Source organism: Poromitra crassiceps, assembly GCF_964638095.1.
Source record: "Poromitra crassiceps genome assembly, contig: HAP1_SCAFFOLD_256, whole genome shotgun sequence".
NCBI lineage: Eukaryota > Metazoa > Chordata > Actinopteri > Beryciformes > Melamphaidae > Poromitra > Poromitra crassiceps.
In genome coordinates, this window is record NW_028152141.1 from 242,534 (window position 1) to 250,000 (window position 7,467).

Here is a 7,467-nt window from a genome sequence, read left to right on the forward strand (position 1 = left end):
ATTTTTCAATTTTCAGAACAAACAAAAGCAAAACAAATTCAGACACAAACATATACAAATAAAAACAAACGCATACCAACATTACAATATGATGCTACCAGTCGCACAAGGCGCTTAAGTGCTTGTAAGAGATGCTGTACATACAACCCTGTGCAAGGAGTCCATGAGAGGTTAGCGGGGCGAGTTATTCATCGTTTCTAACCTCATCAAAGTAGGCAAGGAACGGGTCCCAAATAATTGAGAACTGCATGGGTATGTGAGAAGAGATGAGAAATTACTCAGATTTACAGTAAATGTCAGGACTTTGACCTGGATTCCTCAAGAACACAGCTAATTTCCAATATATATTGATTTTCAGCAGAAAAAAGTGGAAAAAGTGCTGAGTATCTCTTTAAGAGAACTTAAGTGAGTTGGTCCTCAGGAACCTGAGTCTCTCCATACGCACAACTGAAACCATGTCCGCCAGCCACACCTGAAAAGAAGGTGGCGAGTGGGACTTCCACTCTTTCAAAATGAGTCTCTTTGCGACCGTCGTCCCCTGCGTCAGAGATTGCTGCACAGCCGTAGGGAGGAGCAGAGAGGATTCAGGACAGCCGAAGATGGCGAGAAAAAACACATTTATAAACGCACACACAAAAATCAAACATGCATGATGATGTGATTACTAGTTGATCTGAGCCTATATTCTGTGTGGATTTATGTGTTATATGTGTGTGTGATTAACACGGCTGACCTCCTCCCCTATCGACCCACTCAAACCCTCCGATCCTCGTCCACTGTCCCCTCGCCATTCCACCATCCAACCTCTGCAGCTTTAGTGATCAAGCCTTCTCCTGGCCTGAGCAGCTCCCCCAGCCTGTCAGAGACTCACCCTCACTCCCCACTTTCAAATCCCGGCTAAAAACCTACCTATTCTCCCAGGCATACAAACCTCCCCTACCCATAGTAGGCCCTTTTTACAGCGAACATTTTGAGGTGGTAGAGCAGGAAGTAAAGCAGGTGTAACCAATAACATGAATGAGGGCCCAGGGTGTTTTGTGCAGCCAATTCTATTTATGGACACCTTAACTCTGACTCTGAGGGAAATCTTAACCTAAGGTGCTTTGTGCAACTGGGCCCATCTGTGATCTCTAGGACTTTACAGATTGAAGTCTTTGTTCTCCAGTTTCTAGTTTGGGGAATAAACACATAAGAGACTGTTGATCATTTCAACACTGCTTGTGGCCTTAATTGTATTGTGGGCTTCAAAGTGAGCTAGAAGGACTTGAACAGCAATCGTGCTCCACCAATGAAGACAAAACAGAAGGTGTTTCCACCCTTTTTAATGGAGATCATTCTCTCTCAATCCTTTATAAAACAATATCAATTAAAAACCCTTTTCAATTTGGATATTTACATATCAACAAGTGGCTGTGCAAAATTTACAAGATATTGCGTACATATATTTCTCCACTTTGCAGGTGTTATATAAAAAACGCATGAATCCAGAGTACGGTGTGTAACAGTTAATTGGGCAATGGTATCAGTACTGATTGATAAGCACTGATCAAGATTATTCTTGAGACAAATTTGCCCAACGTGAAATGAGCCTCAACTGATACATCTACAAACAACAAACTAAAGTATTTACAGTCATAAAATCTGCCAATAGACATTCTTTCATAAAATAATGACAAAAAGGTATAAAGAACAAAATTAGTATGTGCACTAAAAATATAAAGTTATAAAGTGGGTTTGTCCGTCCGACCAACTCATTTTTAGAAAGCTGATCTGTCAAAGCGCAATCATTCTTCTGCATTCTATCCCCATGTTTCCTCATATGGCCTCCAGTCACAAACCCTCCAATCATAAATATCAAAAACCAACGACTCAAAAGTTTCTTTCACTGAAATGACTGCAATCAACAACAAATTATTGCCATTCGTTTCTCCAAAAATATCCAATTTCATTGGATATTCATATTTCATATTCAATTCATATTTCATCCATTTTCTTTGAACACGTTCTCAACCATTCCTTCATCCTGGTCCGCCTGTGATCGACAGGTGTCAGGAACACTCACAGTTAAGAATGCTACAGTGGCCCAAGGTCAAATACATTACATGATTACATTGTAACTAGGGATGTTCGATATTGGCTTTTTTACCGATATCCGATATCCGATAATGTCCAACTCTTAATTTCCGATACCGATATCAACCGATATCGATATAAGCGGGCTTTTTTTCCACCAAAATTTCACGTAACAAGTTACATAATGTAGCTTAATGTAGCTGAAGAGTTTAATATATAATATGCATGTTGTGTTAAAGTTGTAAGTGTTAGAGAAGCGAGCTTGTGACCAGAAGGTCGTCGGTTCAATCCCCGGGACCGGCAGGATAAATCTGGGTGGGGAAAGTGAAAAGGCAGCGCTTGCCCCTCCCTCATTACCACCACTGAGGTGCCCTTGAGCAAGGCCCTTAACCCCAACCGCTCCAGTGGAGCTGCTCAGTGGCCAACAGATCAGACTGTGGTTGTACTGGTCAGCTTCCAGGTATGAATGTGTGTGTGAATGTGAACAGGGCACTCCTGAAAAAGAGAGCATTGCTCTCAGTGAGACTCCCCCTGTATTTAAAAATAAAAATATCGGCATGAAAACCGATACCGATATTTTCCGATATCGATTTGTTATGCTAATATCGGCCGATAATATCGGTAGGCCGATAATATCGGACATCCCTAATTGTAACACAATATAGGACACATAAATAATCATTTTGTTTCCAATCAAGCCAAGTCAAACAAATAAAGCACACAACAAAACTGAAAAAAAACCATCCTATAAACCTGGAAGAGAATTGATGGGGAGATGAAGTTACTTCGATTAGACTGATCACAATGTTAGACAATTATGATTCATATGGCTTCATTTGGCAAGAAGGCAACTCATCAGATGACAGGACTGTTAATCTGGGTAAAACAAATCCACAGGCATTCAAATTGTGCTAAAATAGACAAATGCATGATCAATTAAAATGCATGATCAATTAAAATCTTGTTTGCTAAGAACTCAAATGAACGTGGTTGTCTTTGCATTTCACCTAAAGCCTTTCATCTAGAATCTTTAGACGTTCAAAATGAGTATGGCAGTATTGTAAAAACCAGGGCGGTCACACCTAAATGCTGCACACTCATCAGCATGTAACTAAAATGTCTGTTTCACACCGATTTGCTGCGAGAATATCGATGTCCTGCAATGACCAGGTTTCCAAATCTTTACTTTACAAATATGTTTTGCTTGTGGGCAGTGTGTGAGGAGAGGCGTGGTCAGTGTGTGAGGAGAGGCGTGGTCAGTGTGTGAGGAGAGGCGTGGTCAGTGTGTGAGGAGAGGCGTGGGCAGTGTGTGAGGAGAGGCGTGGTCAGTGTGTGAGGAGAGGCGTGGTCAGTGTGTGAGGAGAGGCATGGTCGTGGGAGGGGAGGCGTGGTCAGTGTGTGAGGAGAGGCGTGGTCAGTGTGTGAGGAGAGGCGTGGTCGTGGGAGGGGAGGCGTGGTCAGTGTGTGAGGAGAGGCGTGGTCAGTGTGTGAGGAGAGGCGTGGTCGTGGGAGGGGAGGCGTGGTCAGTGTGTGAGGAGAGGCGTGGTCAGTGTGTGAGGAGAGGCGTGGTCGTGGGAGGGGAGGCGTGGTCAGTGTGTGAGGAGAGGCGTGGTCAGTGTGTGAGGAGAGGCGTGGTCAGTGTGTGAGGAGAGGCGTGGTCAGTGTGTGAGGAGAGGCGTGGTCAGTGTGTGAGGAGAGGCGTGGTCAGTGTGTGAGGAGAGGCGTGGTCAGTGTGTGAGGAGGAGAGGTGTGGTCAGTGTGTGAGGAGAGGTGTGGTCAGTGTGTGAGGAGAGGCGTGGTCAGTGTGTGAGGAGAGGCGTGGTCAGTGTGTGAGGAGAGGCGTGGTCAGTGTGTGAGGAGAGGCGTGGTCAGTGTGTGAGGAGAGGCGTGGTCGTGGGAGGGGAGGCGTGGTCAGTGTGTGAGGAGAGGCGTGGTCAGTGTGTGAGGAGAGGCGTGGTCAGTGTGTGAGGAGGAGAGGTGTGGTCAGTGTGTGAGGAGAGGCGTGGTCAGTGTGTGAGGAGAGGCGTGGTCAGTGTGTGAGGAGAGGCGTGGTCAGTGTGTGAGGAGAGGCGTGGTCAGTGTGTGAGGAGAGGCGTGGTCAGTGTGTGAGGAGAGGCGTGGTCAGTGTGTGAGGAGAGGCGTGGTCAGTGTGTGAGGAGGAGAGGTGTGGTCAGTGTGTGAGGAGAGGCGTGGTCAGTGTGTGAGGAGAGGCGTGGTCAGTGTGTGAGGAGAGGCGTGGTCAGTGTGTGAGGAGAGGCGTGGTCAGTGTGTGAGGAGAGGCGTGGTCAGTGTGTGAGGAGAGGCGTGGTCGTGGGAGGGGAGGCGTGGTCAGTGTGTGAGGAGAGGCGTGGTCAGTGTGTGAGGAGAGGCGTGGTCAGTGTGTGAGGAGGAGAGGTGTGGTCAGTGTGTGAGGAGAGGCGTGGTAAGTGTGTGAGGAGAGGCGTGGTCAGTGTGTGAGGAGGAGAGGTGTGGTCAGTGTGTGAGGAGAGGCGTGGTCGTGGGAGGGGAGGCGTGGTCAGTGTGTGAGGAGAGGCGTGGTCAGTGTGTGAGGAGAGGCGTGGTCAGTGTGTGAGGAGGAGAGGTGTGGTCAGTGTGTGAGGAGAGGCGTGGTCAGTGTGTGAGGAGAGGCGTGGTCAGTGTGTGAGGAGGAGAGGTGTGGTCAGTGTGTGAGGAGAGGCGTGGTAAGTGTGTGAGGAGAGGCGTGGTCAGTGTGTGAGGAGAGGCGTGGTCAGTGTGTGAGGAGAGGCGTGGTCGTGGGAGGGGAGGCGTGGTCAGTGTGTGAGGAGAGGCGTGGTCAGTGTGTGAGGAGAGGCGTGGTCAGTGTGTGAGGAGAGGCATGGTCGTGTGTGAGGAGAGGCGTGGTCAGTGTGTGAGGAGAGGCGTGGTCAGTGAGGAGAGGCGTGGTCAGTGTGTGAGGAGAGGCGTGGTCGTGTGTGAGGAGAGGCGTGGTCAGTGTGTGAGGAGAGGCGTGGTCAGTGTGTGAGGAGAGGCGTGGTCAGTGTGTGAGGAGAGGCGTGGTCAGTGTGTGAGGAGAGGCGTGGTCAGTGTGTGAGGAGAGGCGTGGTCAGTGTGTGAGGAGAGGCGTGGTCAGTGTGTGAGGAGAGGCGTGGTCAGTGTGTGAGGAGAGGCGTGGTCAGTGTGTGAGGAGAGGCGTGGTCAGTGTGTGAGGAGAGGCGTGGTCAGTGTGTGAGGAGAGGCGTGGTCAGTGTGTGAGGAGAGGCGTGGTCGTGGGAGGGGAGGCACGCTGACAGCAGGGCCCAGTCTCACTTTCCACTCCGTTAAAAATGCAAACGGCCTGTGCTGCTTGAGAGCCGATACCTCTCCGCTGCTCCAGCTATCTCCCTCCCGCTTTAGAGCTGATACCTCTCCGCTGCTCCAGCTATCTCCCTCCCCTTAGACAGAGGTCTCTCGTCATTCAGCGGTGAGTCGTCAAAGTATCAGCGGAAAGGGCCTGAGTCGACGGTCAGCTCTCCTTCCTCGACGCCATTGAGCGGAGCTGGTTATTTGCTATAACCAGCAACGTGCTATTTGAGGAAGCCTTTATACAGCAGGTGCGAGTGACTGGTCCCCTTCTCGTTCTCCAGGCAGAAGAGCAGGTCCCTGAGGTTGACCTTGGTGATACGCTGACGCAGAAACTGCCTGGAGCCCCCTCCACTGGAGCCTCCGGGCTGGGAGGAGCCAGACCCCGAGCCCTGAGGGGGGGAGGAGGAGGAGGGGAAGACAGCAAGAGAAAGAAAAACACACACTATCATCTTTGTTTCTTTGCAAAATGCAACCGGTTCAAAAATAGCACCACTTGTCTGTGGGAAATGGTTAACATGGTCAGCACCTCTGCGCTGGCACCGCTAACGGGAGAGTCCGTTTTCCGTTTTTTCCTCGGGCCGATGGCTGCCAGCGCCGTTAGGTTGGCTTCTCTCTGCCTGATCTGAGCCAGCTCCTGCATCTGGAAAACATGGCAAAAACACACAGGTTAGGAGTGAACCTCACTCGCTCACAGGTTAGGAGTGAACAAAGCAGTCACAGCTGCCCATGCTTTCGTTTGCATGACGCTCACCTCTTTGAGTCGAAGTTGCTCCGGGTCCTCTTGCCGTGACCGAGACTGCAGTAACACAGGCGACATATTTTAAAACAAGAATCAAGATGGGCACTAGATGGCAGCAACAACATGTTCAGTTTATGGATGGGTCATGGGTGGTGAGTTTCTTCAGTGTTTGTTACCTTGGCAGCCTTCATGAGGATCTCCCTCTCCTGCTCTTCCTTTCTTTGCTTCTCCATCTGGTCCAGCTGCTCAAAGAATTTGAGTTGGACCCGCACATCACTGACCTGCTCGTACCTCTCGTCCTCCTGAAGGAGGGATGGATGGATGGAGGGCGTAAGCAAGAACGGAGAGATACAGCAGGATAGGAAAAAGACTTGTGTTGCCCTCTGCCCTCACACTGGACCATTATGTGAAGCAATTTCATCATTTTAGACACATTTTTCCAGCTGAGAAAAATCACCGGCAGTTCCTGTCACAACAGTCGTTATGTGAAAACTCAAGAGCAGACATCCATTTTCCAGCCCTATTTTGGCTATTTCAGGCTTTTTAGAGTGTCTGCTTTTTTTCCACCATGCGGTCGCTTCCCATAGGTTTTCATGTCCAAACAAAAAGGGTGGACAGTGGGTACATATCACACTCAACTCAGAACTCAAACGGTTCTGTCTCACCTTTACCGTGGTGTTTTTCTGCTGCGCTGCTTCAGAGACTTTCTCCAGTAGGTTCTGGAGCCGCTGCTGTGTCGCGTGGGAAATGAAGTTGATCACGTCTGGGCCCAACTCGCCGACACCAAACTTCCTGCCTGTCACAATAAGAGTCAGAGAGGCTGTGACAGGGTGTGCGTTCCCAAACAACTACGTGTGCGTTAGCCTGGTAACAACAACAACAACATCCTGAATGATAACGTGATCTCACATCCTGTTTCACTCTACTGTATGTATCAGTCTGGTTTGTGTGTGTGTGTGTGTGTGTGTGTGTGTGTGTATCTCACCAATCTCCAGAGCTGTTCGGGTGAGAAAGGAGGTGGAGAGGAAGGCCTCGTCCTTACAGGATCGGGTCACCGTGCCGATAAGCTCAGAGTTGGTTGCTAGGATACGAGCGCTCTCCTCTGACAAGTTGACTCCTGCCGCGGAGGCCACATCGTTGATGTCATCATCATCCCTGGATCAAAGAAAAGCTGATCAGCTGATCAGTATTGCAATATAAAGCATCAGAGGTGGTCATATGATAGATGTCAGAAATGAGTCTAAAGGTCATGGGGTCAGACATGAACCATATAAATACACAAATAAGTGCCATTCGTCTACTACGGTCCTGATCCAGGAGCGAAACTGGGTCGCAGGACAAAATGACCCCCA

General features: G+C 49.2%; 1 pseudogene across 1 annotated transcript in view; it reads right to left on the reverse strand.

Annotated features, from left to right (window-relative positions):
* Positions 1–5,597: 5,597 nt before the first annotated feature.
* LOC310770895 (transcription initiation factor TFIID subunit 4-like) overlaps positions 5,598–7,467 on the reverse strand; it is a 20,434-nt pseudogene continuing 18,564 nt past the window's right edge. Inside the window, exons 11-16 of the transcript in view lie at positions 7,101–7,270; positions 6,781–6,911; positions 6,292–6,417; positions 6,128–6,172; positions 5,903–6,016; positions 5,598–5,765 (exon numbers count right to left, since the gene is read on the reverse strand). The product of the transcript in view is annotated as a transcription initiation factor TFIID subunit 4-like (transcript). The remainder of the gene's footprint in view (positions 5,766–5,902; positions 6,017–6,127; positions 6,173–6,291; positions 6,418–6,780; positions 6,912–7,100; positions 7,271–7,467) is intronic.